Source organism: Magnolia sinica, chromosome 1 (assembly GCF_029962835.1).
Source record: "Magnolia sinica isolate HGM2019 chromosome 1, MsV1, whole genome shotgun sequence".
Lineage (NCBI taxonomy): Eukaryota > Viridiplantae > Streptophyta > Magnoliopsida > Magnoliales > Magnoliaceae > Magnolia > Magnolia sinica.
The window spans coordinates 84,550,523-84,567,537 of NC_080573.1; positions in this window are offsets into that span (position 1 = coordinate 84,550,523).

Sequence of the window (17,015 nt, forward strand, 5' to 3'; positions counted from 1 at the left end):
AAATTGTCAAATTCAATACTATTGTCGCCGAAGTTTGTTCCAACATTCTGATCCTTAATTCGAAGCAAGAAGTACTTGAATTTGGGGGGGGGGGGGGGGGGGGGGAGAAAAAGAAAAAGAAAAAAGGATAGGCTAGATTCTTTTCTTCCCATACAAATTTGTACAAGGAAACAATAGGATTTTATATAAACATGGTTCTAAATCATGCACTGTCTAGATGCATAGCAAACTGGGCTTCCATCACAAGGAAACGATATGATTTTGGATGGCTGAGATTTTAAAGAACTTGCAATAATTTTGAAGAAAATTGAATAAATAATATTGGCAATTTTTAATTTTTCGAGATATATAGTGAAATTATTGCTATTTAATGACAATTTTATTTAAAACTTAATATAATTCATTTGCATCAATATATTATACTTTGAAGATTACTTCTTAGTTATAATAAATATTGTTATGGAAAAAGTGGGCCGACCAACTAATGCAAGCCAGGTCAATGCTTCAAATAGCAGCAGGCGCGACCAAATGGTCTAACCCTCATATCCTTGACCAAGTGTAGAGAAAGGTCAAGCTCGGTCTCTCTCTACACTAGGTCGAAATAGTCTGGTCAACCACGCATTGAGAGAACAACTGCTCAGGTCGGCGTGCCCCAGGTCGGCACATCTCAGGTCAGCACGCCCCAAGTCGGCAAGACCCACCGTCTATTGGATCTGACCTGACCCCAACTGCATCTATCCACAATCTCAGTCAAAGATCCAGGAGACTGACTCCAATATGAATCTACTCGGGATTCTAACCAATGTTCCAGAAAGATCCTCCCGCCAAACAAGGAGTTCGAATCCCACTATGACTTATCCCTGCCAAACAGGGAAAGGCCCTCTATGCCACTGCCTCTCCCCATCTATAAATAAGGGTACCCCCAGTGGTGAGAGGTATGCACAATCTCTAGCCCAAAGTTCTTCATTCAACTGATACCCAGATTTTATACCTGACTTAGGCATCGGAGGTTCCCCTACACGAGCCAGGGTCTTCCTTATTTGTTCTTTGTGCAGGTTCACCAGTCCAGGGAGGACTAACCAGATTTCTGTATCAACAGTTTGACGCCGTCTATGAGAATGACATCGAAAGTCGTTCTCATACTCTCTCCCAGATCAACAATGGTGAAAGGGAAGAATAAGACAACCCCCTCCGCCGCTACCCCTGAACTTGCACCACCAGAGCAGTTTTGCTAGCCGTTAGGATTCATCTTTCCAGTTTCAGGCTGACTTTGCGTCCGCGGGACCAATGCAGTGGTTTTAGAGCCGGGGAGGTCGACTTGTCTCCCTCGAACAACAAGTAGAGGCTCAGAATAATAATATGGAATAATAAATCAAATAAACTCTATTGTTTAGAGCATTGAATTCTTGATATTAAATAGTTCATAAGACAACCTTCACCTAAAAGATTTAGGCATGCTAACCTTATTTCAAGACGTCTTTGAAATCAAAATATCAAACTTTAACAAGAGAAAATGAAACAAAAAATAACCATACAAGTAATAAAAGCAATCACCACAGTGTACAAAAAAATTATAGTGGTTCGGTGTATAAACGCAAACCTACTCCACTCCCAAAATTACTACACTCGCATTTTAGCTTTTAGTATTTCAAGGTTTTCTCAGGATCACCTTAATAACCTGATATAGTTATTGCAATTTTTACAGGCTATTACAACAGAACCCACTTGTGATTTTCACGAAATCACCACAAACAAACCCGCTGAGATTTTTAGGCTATCTCAAAAAAATCCAAACTGAAATAAAAGTAAATCAGTACTTATCTTCGATTGATGAGTCGAAGTCGTAGCTGTAGCATGAATGTAGTGATCTTCTTCTTAAGATATTATAGGGATCTATAAAGTATTCAATATAAAACAAGTGCCCTAGGTGTTGCAAATTCAATTCTCTAGATCTTAACTAGAGTTTGGATTACTCTATTAAAAACAGTTAAAGCGACTTGAGAAAGAGAATTAAAATAAGTTAAAACAAAATATTAGAATTACACTCAAAAAGCTTAAGAGGAGCATAACTTTCTCACTTGAAAAGATGAACTTTATCACTCACTTTCGTTATGTAAAAGAATGAGAGAAGCCTTCTATTTATCGCCAAAGGATTTGTAAATTCTGTTAGCCCGAGTGTTGGTTCGGCTAGTTGGATTCGAACGATTCCATTCCAACAGATCTTTGGATTTTGCAGGATAAGATCTTTCGAAATTTCGGTTGGCCCAAGCCCAAGTTTAGTTGACCAACCAAAAGGTTTGGCTGGCCTAATGTGCCTAAAATCCGAAAACATGCCTTTGCTGAAAACTTGACCAAATAAGTCGAGTTAGTCGAACCCAAGGTTGGGTTGGCCGAACATGCCACGGAAAATCTTGTTCAATTTGTAAACTTGCCCAAAACCTATAGGGTTAGCTAAAGACAGTTAGGCTGGCCGAACCAAATGTCGAGCTAGCCTAACTTGAGTGTATTTTAACATAAAAGACGATCATTAAGACGTTATGAAAAAATATACCTAACCTAAGGTCAATTTAAGGTTATAGCACCTAATGGTTAGCTCATACGAAGTTCATGACTTGAGATATTGAGTCTTCCCTGAGATGCTTGATTGAGTCAATGATATATCTTCATGAGTTGTCGAAGAGAATCTTCATGGGAGCTTGCGATCCTTTCAAGACTACGAAATTTATCAACTAAATTGTGTTTGAGTATAAGCACTTACTGTGAGACCCGTATTATAGCCCGTACCATTCTGTATGCCTCCGTGGTCCTCCCAATCGAATTCCGGTGACCTGCGATCTATTATCGGCGTTAGCGCGCGATCTTGAGTCGTGTCTTGTATTCTAGAGTCGGCTCAACTCGAGACTTGTACCCTTGCGGCCGTGCCGTCGCCGCGTCTCACTCGCCGAGGTGATACCCGTGTCAGGATATGTGGGCCCACGTTCAGTTCGAGGAAAATACCGCGCACTGCAATTCCAAGAGAATCTTTACAAAACGTCACATCAATCAATCAAATCAAGTCAAGTGTAAGCAACCATCCCCAAGTATAACCACCTCTCTCATAAAGTTAACTCTCTCCTTACACAAGTACACCTATCACCTTTCACCCATCACTCCCCATCACACTCATCTCCCTCTCTCTCTTACATCTCTCTCTCTCTCTCTCTCTCTCTCTCTCTCTCTCTCTCCCCCCCTCATTTCTTCATTTTTCAAGCAAACCACGAGACTCCAATGTCCAAGCCTCCACATGAGAAGCCATGTGTGGCCCACTTCCCACCTTCTATCTCCACCATCCTAAGAACATCTTGACCGTTGAAATCACTCCCTTGGAGCTCTTGATCATGTTAGCGGTGGAACGAAGAGTCCATGACCAAAGGTGGGTGCTTTTATTTGTTGATTTTGTGATTTGAGGGCCCGCATATGTGGACCCATCATGATGTATACATTATATAGAGGGGCCCATAGTGGCGGGGTCCCTCCCCTTCACATCTCTCTCTCTCTCTCTCTCTCTCTCTCTCTCTCATTTTTATTTTATTTTTGGTTGGTGATGATGTGGCCCACCTAATGTGTTCAGCCACAATCCGGACCGTCCAGATGATTTTCTGGATGTCCAGTTGGTGGGGCTCACCTTACTGTCCATTTGGACTGGTCCGGACCGAAAGGAGAACCAAAACATCAGTTTAGTTCAATAGGGGGCCACGTGTGCGTGGACCCACTTGATGCACACGACCAAAAGCATCCGGGCCGTCCATCTGTATCCTGCTGCTGGACTGCTGTCCAGCAGTTGCAGACGTTGGACGCTGGCTTGTTAAAAAATAATAATAATAATAATAATAATATATATATATATATATATATATATATATATATATATATATAAAAGATAAAAATAAAAATAAATAATGTTATATATATATATATATATGATATAATAATATATTATATATACATATATGATATATATATATACACGTATATATAACCGGTGGGTTCCACACGTGTGGACCCACCTTCATTTTATATGCCTGACCGTCCAATGGAGGACGCTGCTGATGTCCAGCAGCGATGAGATTGTATATATTTTATCCCACCGTCCATCTGGACAGTGGGGATTACCGTTGAGTGCACTGGCATTCTAACGTCAGCAAGTGGCATGGGTTTGATCCACACCGTCCATCTGCATGGACCACGTATGTTAATATATGTATTTTATCTAACCACCCGTCCATGAGGACGTGTGGACCCCACCTACATACTGATGCATTGACGTCACCGAGTACTGTGGGCCGCACCATGTTCTACAGCCACACAGTCCATCTGAGGTGTGCTGGGTGGGCTACACATGATATATATGTGTTTTATCCATGCTGCATAGCAGTCGTGGGACCCATGCATGTGTGGACTCCACATGATGCATGTGTTTATACCAACCGTCCATCTATGTGGACCCTACATAGATGCATGTATTATATATCGCCACCATCCAATCTGCTGGAAGGTGGAATTCTACCTTGATGTATGCATTATATATATATATATATATATACATATATATATATATATATGTATATATAATGTCTATCTGGACAGTGGGGCCCACGCAGCAGAAATGTTGCTGCTTTGATGTCATGAGCTATGTGGGCCCACTGATGTATGTATTGTAATCCACACCTTCCATCAGGTGGACTCCACTATGAGGTATGGGTCTCATCCACACTGTCCAGATGGCTGGACCGTGGGACTCACCCCTGGCTATCAGGTGGACTACACTTCAAACAGTGGGATTGAATGGCTACCCTTGAAACCCTTTTTGGGTCACAGAAGTTTTGGATAAATATGAAATTTATTTTTCTTCTTAATCCAGATCTTGTGACTTTATGACCAGTTTGGATGGAGAATATATGTTATGGAGGGTCCTACCTTGATGAATGTATTTTATGACCACGCCGTCTATCTCTGGATGGTGCTGTGGGGCCAACCATGATGTATTTGCTTTATCCACACCGTCTAGATTATTTGGACAATGCTGGACAATATTTCGACGTTGCTGATGGGCTGGTCAGTGTTCTAATGGTGCTGATTTTTATAGTCAATGATTGGATAGTGCTGACTCACATAGACAATGTTTGGACAGTGCTGATCATCATTAGTGGCCATGTGCCACATAGAATGATGTGTACAGTGATACGCATGTTAGACTTGCAACTATTGAAATGATTTTAGATGTAATCCAAGCTCCCGTCTATAAGGCCCACTTTGATATACTTGTGGCCCATCTGTGAGGCCCACCTTGATGTATTTGTAGCCCATGTATGAGGCGCTTTAGTGCAGCCCATTGATGCAGCCCACTTGATGTGTATGAGGCCCTTTAGTGCGGCCCATTGATGCAGCCCATGTGATGTATTTTGGGTCCACTTGATAAGGCCCGATATGATGTATTTTGAGGCCCACTTGACTTGGCCCATTTGATCGACCCAATTGATTTAGCCCATTTATACCGGCCCATTTGTAACATTCCATTTGATCGACCCAATTAATTTGGCTCATTTATACTGGCCCATTTGTATCGGCCCATTTGATCGGCCCAATTGATTTGGCCCATTTATACCGGCCCATTTGATTCGGCCCATTTAATTCAACCCATTGATACGACCCGATGTTATATACATTGGCCCATGAGTGAGGCCCAATGTGATGCGTATATGCCCCATAAGCGAGGTCTATGATGATGTGTATTAGACCCTTGTATGAGACGGTGGGCCTATTATGCGATTGACCCTATGAGCGTCATTCCTTGGGAGTAATGTTGGTTAAAGGTCCACATTGATGGGCAATGATGGTTGGACGTTCACATTGTGACCTTCTCTTAGGCCTTGTTAGGCCCTTCCTCATCATTCACTCGCGGGTTAACCCAAACACTTGGGCCCCATTGATTTTAATTGGTCCATCATCAGCCGTCTATCTATGGACCTTGCCTCCCACCAAGGTTGACTATCAATGCCGATTATCGATTGATTCCGATTATCATAGCCGATTGCCGATTAGCGATCGAGGCTGATTATCGTGACTGATTGTCGATTCTGATTGATGTAACCGATTTGCCAATTCCGATTATCGATCGATTTTGATTATCATGACTGATTGCCGATTCCGATTGACGTGACCGATTTACCGATTTTGATTATCGATCGCTTCCGATTGACGTGACCAATTTGCCGATTCCGATTATAGATCGATTCCGATTGTCGTGACCGATTGCCGATTAGTGATCGAGGCTGATTATCGTGACCGATTACTGATTCCGATTGTTATGACCGATTGCCGATTCCGATTATCAAGGTCGATTATTGATCGATTCCGATTGTCGTGGCCGATTGCCAATTCCGATCATCGAGGCCGATTCTGATTGTTGAGGCTGATTGTATAGGCCGATTGTCGAGGTTAATTATCGAGGCCGATTCCGATTGTCGAGGCCCAATGTGATGTATATGCGGCCCATATTTGAGGCCCATTGTGATATACATTCGGCCCGTGTTTGAGGCCCAATGTGATGTATATGCGGTCCATACTTGAGGCCCATTGTGATGTGTATTCAGTCTGTGTTTAACGCCCATTGTGATGTATTTGAGGCCTATGGGCAAGGTCCATTGTGATGCATTCGTGGCCTATGGGCAAGGCCCATTGTGATGTGTATTAGGCCCATGATGCATGGCCTATTTGATGCATTCGAGGCCCAGATACGTCGCCTATTTGATGCATATGAGACCTATGTGTGGGGCCTACATGTCATGTAATTGAGGCCCATGAGCAGGGCCCACCTGTTGTGTATATGTGACCCTTGAGTAATGCCCATTGTGTTGTGTATTAGGTCCTTGTGTGAGGCCATAGGTCCACTATATGTTAGGCTCTATGTGGGCCATTCCTTGGGGGCAATGTTGGTTTAATGTCCACATTGTCGAGGCCGATTATCGATGTCAGTTATTGATACTGATTATGAGTATGTGACAGTATAACATCATGATACATGCCCATATGCATCATTTGCATGTTTGTTATGAGATGTGGTTGACCATTGCATATGTCATTGGGCAGGTTGTTATGAGACTCCTTGATAGGCAGAGTTTATCTCACATGAGCACACGGTATGCGCATGATTGATGCATGACTGGATTGTATGACTAATGCATCTTGCATTATGATTACTGTACACCCTACCGACATCAGGGCCGTAGCCTCTAAGGCATATCGTGGATGGCTAGACGGGGCACCGAAAATTTGTTCTAGCATCGGGCTGCCATAAATGGCCCATGGTGAAAATTCCTAAACCCTCTTGGTACCAGAGGATGCCCCAATGTCGAAACCAAGTGGATACATGAGTGCTCGAGTGCCGAATACCAAGAGGCCGCGTCTCCCACTGTGTCGTGGTTAATTGGAAGAGGGTGTGACCTTACCTGCCTGAGGGTAGGAGGCATGACTAGGCTGAGTTTGACTAGCTCGTAAATGGTCCGCTATCGACATGCCGGATAGGTATTGACAGACTATTGGTCAGGCAGATAGTGAGGTTTCTTACGCTCACTTGGACTGTGCTGCTGGGAGAGAGGTAGTGCCATTTGGAGTGTATTAAATCCTAGTGATGATCCTAGAGATGAACAGTACTGATATGTGGACTTATTGAGTAGGAGTTGCATACTCATTCATTCATTCATTCACTATCCACTCGGGCTAGTGGTGCGCAACTATTTGTTATGTGTACCTTTGCAATGGTTAGGATTTCGGTTAGGGCGCGCGACTAACCTGAGATCAGGAGTTTACCACATTGAGTCTGACTATCCAAATTTAGGTATGAGACTGGTTTGGATAGAAGTCCCTTATGATAGACCTCATAACTTTCGATACTATGTACTATCATCCCAACTTCACACTCCAGTATGGTCATTCCATTCGCACCGCATATTGCATTATATCCGTGGCATATGGTATTTTTGGTTACTGTGTTTTTGCATTTATATGGTTTAGATACGTCCGATGCTATTCATGAACTCATCAGGAATTGTATATTACATGGCATCCTCGGCATTTGATATTTGACTCTTTATGACTCCTCATTTGCATAGCTAATCTGTGTTGCGTATTCTGATATTGATTGACTCATGGAGTTGTCAGTATTCCCGCTTACTCTGTTATCGTATGATTTATAATCTTGTCAGTATTTTTACTTACTCTGATAATTCATGATCTTGTTAGTATTTCTGCTTATTCCGATATTGTACGATTTATGGATTACCATTATTTCCGGTATTGTATGATTTTGGCATTGTACTGAATACTTGGCACTTACCTTGTGCACACACTTACACCACCCTCTAAGCTTCTATAAGCTTATGCACGATAGATGCGTGCAGGTGATGTTAGGTTGCAGCAGTGTTGAGCTTGGAGCATGCAACGGTCTTCTGGAGATTGATTCTCGATTTATGTATTTCCCTTTCAGCATTTTACTCAAATGATTATATTAGTGGATATATGATGATGATGTTGCCTTTGTGAATTGGGTAATCTTGTGGTTATGCTTATTACAAGTTTAATGTACAAAAAAAAATAAAAATAAATTCCTTCTTGTAGGATCTCAGGATCGGAATCTGGCGTATGTACGCTAGGAGCTGAGAACGGGGTACTACGGAGGCTGTCGGCACCGGATTCGGCGATCGGGATTCCTGTGAATCTGATTTCTGGGTTTGGGGCGTGACACTTACAATCTCCCCCTCTGTCAATTTCATGACAAAACTCACTCATACAAACATACAACTCATCACAACATATTATAACATCTCAATAACACATTATATGCATACGATCTATGATTCAAAGGAACATTTGTGCACCACCAGAGATATCTTGGAATTTGTTACTCCCCCTTAGATCATGCATACGAAACTCCCCCTGAGCACTTTGTCACGTATATCACATGCAACAAAAAATATATATAATCTCATAGAATTTATGCATGCAAGTGTAGGTGCTCATATGTTATTCATTGTGAGAGAGATGTGTGCTCACAATCATATCCACATATTTATCCATATTTATTCTCCCCCTTTTTGTGTGAAGTTGACAAAGGAAGAAACAAAATAAATAAAGCATTCAAGTAGATAATCAAGGATAATAATTTTAAAATATATTAGATATCATCCAGATGTATGGAAGGGAAAGAAAGAGTTATCATCTTAGTGTAAATAATCCAAAAGAGAGAATTAAAGTTATTACAAACCATAATAAAATTTATCAATCAAAGCTAAAAGAGGAGAGTGCAGGCATATCAGGATTATTGATCTTCAGACTCTTACTAAAACGATGAAAATATTTTTCATGTACTTCATTTGTTGTTTCTGATTCTAAAGTAATGCTTTCTATGAAACATGCATGAAAAGGGTGAGCTCTCAGTTCTGGGGGGGGGAGGAGGAATAGGACTATGCCAAAAATAAAAAATTGCTGAACAGAAATAATAAATAACTGAATCAATCGCAGATCTCAATCGTAATAGTATTGAGAAATTGATTCAAATCTTTGTTCAAAGGACAACCTTACACCAAAAACAAATGTTTATGGTAGGATAACCTAATTTCTTGAACGTAGTAAGGATTAAGATTGCAAATTAAAACAAGAGGCAAATAATGGAAGCTATCTATTACAAGCATTCACCACATGAACATGAAAGAGGAGATTACAAACATTCAACACACATCCATCACATATATCATCATGTACCTCAAACACCAAGATATATAGTTGTTCAGTGTGTACAATAACTATTCTCAAACAGCCACACCTACTCTACTCCCAATAATCACAACCCAGGTGATATTGACGTTTACTATAAAATAATGTTTTCTCATGTTCACCTTAAAACCTATACAGTTGTAACACCTTGAAATTCGGGGTCGAGCAAAGCTCTACTCCCGAGTTCTAACGCATCACTTATGCGACATGGATAATAATGTTTAGATGTCTTCCATTAGTAATGAAGTAAACATGAGTGAGATTATACTAAAACAGCATATCATAATCCAGAGTTAATGTAATTTGGCAAGCGGAAGACTGAAATATATGCATTTAATTATGAAAACATTTCACAAATTTGGGAGTATGAGTATGAAATAGGGCTAAATATATACGTGTGTTGTTTCTAACCATATAAATGTGGGAAGTAAATGTGTTCAACTAAATAAATATCTCAGTAGTCCCTGCGCATCGGTATAAGATCTACATAGATCCGCTCGATAGTTGAGTGTAGGAGGACTCGTTCTCCTCGCATACGAAGTCCAACTCTGCTGTATAGACCTCGCCATTACCTGCATCTAAACCAGAGTCTGGGTGGTGTTTAAAACACCATCCTAGGTGGGAATGAGTAGTTAATTCAATGAAAATATAAAGTAAAGGTTAACATGTTATCAATTCAGTCAAGCAGTAATGATAAAGCAGTACAACAATCATGTCCTAAGTACTCTTGTTAATGCAGGGATGATATGTTATAATGATGCATGCCCTCGCCTGCACTTCCTTAGGGACATCATCTCACGGTCGCGTATGCAACACTCCCACTATGCTCAACTCCATCGCCAAAGGCACATGCAATGCAGTGCGTGTGCGTGTTAGCCAAGTTTTTAATTAGACCTATTCATTCAGCAGGTTTAGGAAGCTAAGGTACCTCCCTTTACATCATTTACCTAAACAATGATCCATCTAGGGTCGTCAATCCTAGTTAATCACATACGATAGGCAAGTTCGAGAGTTTACACTCTATGTCGCTACGAGAGGCTCGTCACCATCAGCGCAGGCCTATTTTGTACTCAAGGTCACACCACCAATGCCCTACCAATTGACAGTCTATTTTTGAAGGCTCATCACCAACCCGACTGGGGACTACAACCAGGCTACGCCGGGGTAGGCTGATAACTCGAATACAATGTCATATACCACCGTATTCGTCTTATGAGTTTGGGTTACTCACTGGTCACTATGGGGAGGCTCGTCACCCCAGCGTAGGCCGACAGCTCAACTACAGTGTCCCATACCACCATGCCGGGCTCATGAGTCTTAGCGGATCGTGGTACCATCGTTGAAACGAGCTTTTACATTGGTAAGTGGTACCTTAAATTCAAGCAATAGTGTCTATACATGGTAAACACACAATAGGCCCATCGGTTTATTAGACAAGTTCAACTGGTACGAGCGTACGATGAATTAATCGATATGGTACCACTGTCGACAATCATTGTACGACTCGGATTTATCGAACGCATCAAATGTGGTGAAACTAATTCGACCACTCAAACGGGAACCGTTACCGATTGCCTAGACTACGCAGTAATCCCAATCATATTCAAACACCATAAGCATTCATATGTGATAGTCAAACAGCATGTGACAAACAATTCAAATATAAATCTCATTTGAACACTTTAACAAACACATCGTACACATATGGTTATACATAAGCATTTCATCCATAAATCACATAGTAGTAAGGTAAGTTACATGAAGGAAACTATAACTATAGATAAGGTAATTGAGAATCTTATCTCAATACCCTCATTAAATACATTTCAACAAACATTTTCTCATTCAGGTATTTTATTAAATACTTAGACTACACATATCAACATACATGTAATAAATTAGTTATAACATATATTATAGCAAATTCTTTCATAAGGGAGTTGCCTTACATACAACAATCATGTATTCTTAACCAGCAATCATGTCAAGCCCAAATCATAATTCCATATTCATACAAACATTTCAATAAACACATGGAATGCATTAATTTCAACATAGTTCATATATATATATATATAATACGCGAAAAACATCGCATCTAAGCATATATGATAGCAATCAAGTCAGTCATAAATCATTAACTGACATTGAAAGCCTTGAAAACCATAACCTAAACATTTATAGTCCACACCTTTCGCTGGTACGCAGATTACGAACTCAATTTGAACCCTACGTTTTTGTCTACGGCACAACGACTACCTCAATCACGAAAGAGGTTAGCTATTTCCCTGATTCTTGTACTTGGATTTCTAAAATAAAATTAGGGTTAGGATTCCTTACCCAAATCGAAGTTGGAGACGATCGTGAAGCGATGTGGAAGGGTGAATCGAGGCATGGAGTTGTGGGAGAGAATCCCAGCAATAATCTCCCACTCTTTCTCTTCTCTCCTTATACTTTTCTCCTCTTCTCTCTTCTCTCTACTAGGGTTTGGAGCAAATTCGTATGTTAGAGAGAAGGGATGAGTTAAGGGTCTTATATAGGCCCAGAACTGGTTCAAATGGCCCTAGGGCCATGGTATACTTAGGTCATGGCCAAAGGGTGTCTGTTTCTGATAAACGGGTCCCATCTGGTGGTCCATTACTCACCTACGACGTAGGGTAAGTTCCCTGACAATGGATCTAGGCCAGGTTAAGATTTCGGTCCGATTGGATTTGTGGATCGACCGTGGAGGACTAGTTTTAGTTTAACGGCTATCGTCGCTCGATCAGGGCCATAAGTACACTGACCTGTGTCAGAAAATTTTCCTGATCCAAGGGTGTAGTTGGGTCAGAATCTGACGGTCTGAAACCTTAAATTTGGCCTGCAAGTGAACGACCCAAATCACTTAAGTTTGAGTTAGTTTTCTAAAGATATTTGTGTTTCTCACGCACTTCGCTCCAGGTTCAAGTTGTGCGTTTTTTAATACTATTTGGACTTGATTTTCAAGATGGTTGTCAAGTCCAGTAAGGCAGTCATAACTGTATAGTTTCACAGTAATCAGACTTTCGACGCGCAGTCCAGGTCCGATATGGAGTTTCAAGATGCTCCTGTGAGTAACTGGGTTTTGAGATTGCTCCTAGGTTTTTAAGTAATGTTAAGTTAGTGATTTAATGGTTTTAAGTCTTGTAGTTTGTATAAAAAGTGGTTCAAGCCAAATCTATCGATTGTTTAGTTTATTACTTAACTACGTGTCGCCCAATTATGACAGATTAGGTTGCTCTATCAAAATCACCTATTTATTTTGCCAGATTCCATAAGACTAATGGCCCAAAACTCATTTTTATATATATTTACTATTATAGTAAATTTAACTTTAATTATTGTTCTCTATCATTTAAATGTTAGGATTAACGTCTACTATGAAAGTACTTAGAAAAATGTTAAGAATAAGGTGGTGAAAGGTGAGATTTGTGAAGGAAATGGGTTGAAATGGGATTTTAAACTTTGGGATTGAGTTCTGAGAAGTCAATAAGGTGTTATGATTGACCCATTGCCTAAGGACGTCTAACTCTAGGTTGGCAAAAATCCGAGACGTTATAACAGTTGTGTTTTTAATTGGGCTTACACAATCAAACCCCAAGCTGAGATTTTCAGGCTAATCTTAGTCAAAACCAATACAAAGATTTTTCTGGCTAATCTTAAAAAACCAAAAAGTAAATAATCAAAAAGTACTTATCTTCTTCTTGAAGATGTTGCTTGGTGTAGGCCGTAGAACTGCTTCGCTTGATGTAGATGTTTAATGTCCAACAAATATAATCAAGGGTTTTAGGTTTTAAATAAATTTTAAATTATCTTAAACCTTGGACTACTTGTTTGAATTCTTTGGATCTTAAAGGGTAGAATAAAAACTCCCTTTAAAAGAAAATCAAATTCACAATAGATATCAAGGAATTACAAAAACAAATAAGCTATATTTAAAAGTTCTAAAATTACCGAACTATAGCTTAATAATGACGGGGGCTTTTCTCTCAAAGTGGAAGCTTTCTTTGGCTTAATTGAATGATTTGGAACGAGAAAAGACCTCTATTTATAGGTTAAAAAATGGTTCCTTCGATTGGTCTAAGGTCTCCTTCGACTGATTTTAGATTCAACAAAATTTCAAAATTTCTGGCGCGATCGGATAAAACTAACCTTCGACTGGTCGAGTGCCCTGCTCGACTGGTCGTGGGATACAAAAATATGTTGCTGGAGTTCAAGTTGAGCTCCCCACACTGGTCGAGCAAGGTGCTCGACTGGTCGAGGATCTACTAGAAGAATTTAAAATTTGAGTTTGAAACTTGGACTGGTCGAAGCAATTCTTGGATTGGTCGAACCAGAGCCTAAACTAGTTGAACATAGGCTAGGACTAGTTGAATTTAAGCTTATTCAAAGTATAATAACCTGAAGATAATATGCATAAGAAAGGACCTAAACTTTCTAAGGTCATTTATACCTGAAATATTGGACATTGAACTTAAATCTTCATAAACTTCAGATCTTCTACTTGAAGTAGATTCGCATTAGAAGCTTAAACTTGAAGAAGACTCGCTTTAGAAGACTGATCTTAGTAGCTTGATCTTTATGTCTTGTACTTCAAATCTTCATATGATGATGATCTTGAAGGTGAACTTTCCATCATATTTCACTTGAAGGTGAACTTCCCATCATACGAACAAGTCACACTCTAAATTGTTTTGTCTCACCGAAATTTGACATCAAAGGGTGCTTAATACATCATAGCACTTACAATGCAAATCATCCACCTTCTTCTCTAAGCTCTCCATCCTCTCAGAAAATTGTGAAGGCTAGAAGTTTAAGTCATTTGTATCTCCTGATTCTTCCAAATTAGCAAAAATATCGTCCATGTTGACTTCTTCTTCAAGAACTGCTTCCTGATCACATTGTTGCTTAGGTCTCAATTAAAGTTTCATCATATTTAAGTTTGTATTTCCAAATGGAAGCTCAGACTCTGGTGCTTCAATCGCGGGAATTTGAACATTGTACCATAAAGCAATGGAAGTCATAAGGAATACAAATAAAATGGACCCATGACGAGGATGGAAACGATATTGAATAATCAAGTATGAAATCAACGATGGAAGACAAATGTGAATACTGGATACAACGGAGTGCATAATGAGCATCATATAGGGAGTAAAATCAGTCTTATTCCCTGCCCTTAGATAAACGTTAGAAGTGAAGATGAGATGAAGAATGCAATAGTTTGGAAGAAGATTATATGTGGGGAAAGTTATTGTTACGGCATTGAGCGTTAAAACCACATAACACCCAAGTGATGGAATTTTTTTCCGAAGTATACATGTCTTCAAAAAGAGTCGGGATAGAAATTCCATCTTTTGCCATATCAATGCCTATAACAGACGATATGATGGATGGTGTAATGGTGACAGTTTCTTCCAAAAATTAAAAAGAAAATGTTTATGCTTTAGTAAAAAAGTCATTAATGGATGCGTACATTCCTTGTGCAATTGACCCGTAAATCGCTCCACCCCAATAAAAAAATTTCTCCCATCCTACGTCAGAGAGAATTTCAAAAAGACCAAATTGAGCAATGTGATTGACATTCACAAAGCACTCAATGAATATACTCCAAGTACGGAAATCTCGTATATTCTCCGGGTCATCCTCCGGTGTGTGAATGGTGTGCGCAACCCGAGTAGCAGAGCGAGATGAGGAACTGGGCTGAGGATATTGAGTGGTACATTTATACCGATGTTCCATAGAAGAAAATGATTAAAGAGTATCAAGAAATCACCAAGAAATAGATGGGTTAGACTAGATCAGATTTTTGAGCTAAACCCACCAAAAAGAAAGTTCTATATTTAAATAAAATGATGAAATCTCAAATAAATCAGAACTTGGAACTTAAATCTAGAAGAAAATCACAAAAGAACCATTTATTAGGAGTTTAGAATGATGGGTTGGCCGAAGGAAGCACTGGCGAGTTGAGGAGGATGAAGTGGAAATGGAGATTTTGAGATTTTTTCCCTTATTTTCCCAAATTGTGCCCGGTTCGGCTAGTCTGAGTGCGGTGCTCGGCTGGCCAAATCGGTCGGTCAACTATGGGTTGGCTGAAAAAATCTAATTTTTAAAAATCTGATATTACATTTCATATTATCCTTTTAGTGCAACATAAAAGACAATAAAAATAAATTGCAATCAAGAACAATTAATTAAGAAATATAACATAATCCAATATCATTTTTCAAATTAAGGAATCTGACACTATCCAGAGGTTTTGTCAAAATGTCTGCAAGCTGTTTTTCAGTATTGATATATTCAAGCATGATAGTCTTACTTTCAACTAATTCTCGGATATACTGATATCGAATATCATTGTGCTTGGTTCGAGAACGTTGAATGATATTTTTAGATATGTTTATGGCACTGGTATTGTCACAGTATAAATTCATGGTATCCTGATCAATACCATTGTCTGCTAACATGCATTTTATCCACATCAATTGCGTTCATCATTTCCTGCAGCAATATACTCAGCTTCTGGAGTAGATAATGATACTGAGTTTTGTTTCTTACTCATCTAGGAGACAATACAATTTCCAATGTAGAAGCATCCACCACTTGTGGATTTTCTATCGTCCACATTACCTGTAAGGCCCGTATCCTAGTCCGTACTGTTCCGTAGATTCCCACAATCCTCCCTGTCAAATTTCGGCAACCCGCGACCTATAATCGGCATTTACGTGCGACCCTGAGTTGCATCCCGTAGATTTGAGCCAGCTTGACTCGAAACTTATATCATCACGATCGAGCTGTCGCTGCGGTTCCAATGCTGCATCTTGCGCACCGATGTGATACCCAGGCCAGGAGTTGTGGGCCCACGTATATTTCGAAGAAACACCGCACGTTGCGAATTTCGAGAGAATCTCTACAACCCATCATATCAATCAATCAAGTACTAGTTAAGTACACAACCCATGCCTCTCTCATCCCTTTCTTACCAACAAAGACAAGTAACCCATACCCCATGTCACCTCACCCCCCCATAAGTCAACTCTCTCTTACACATACCAATCCCTCTCTTACACTACCCATCCCTCTCATCCCATCCTTCTTACACACATCACTCCTCTCTCATTTCACTCCATCCCATCTCATTCTCCACCATTTCCAAGCAACTAAGGAGAAAAAATAGGCTAAGTGTG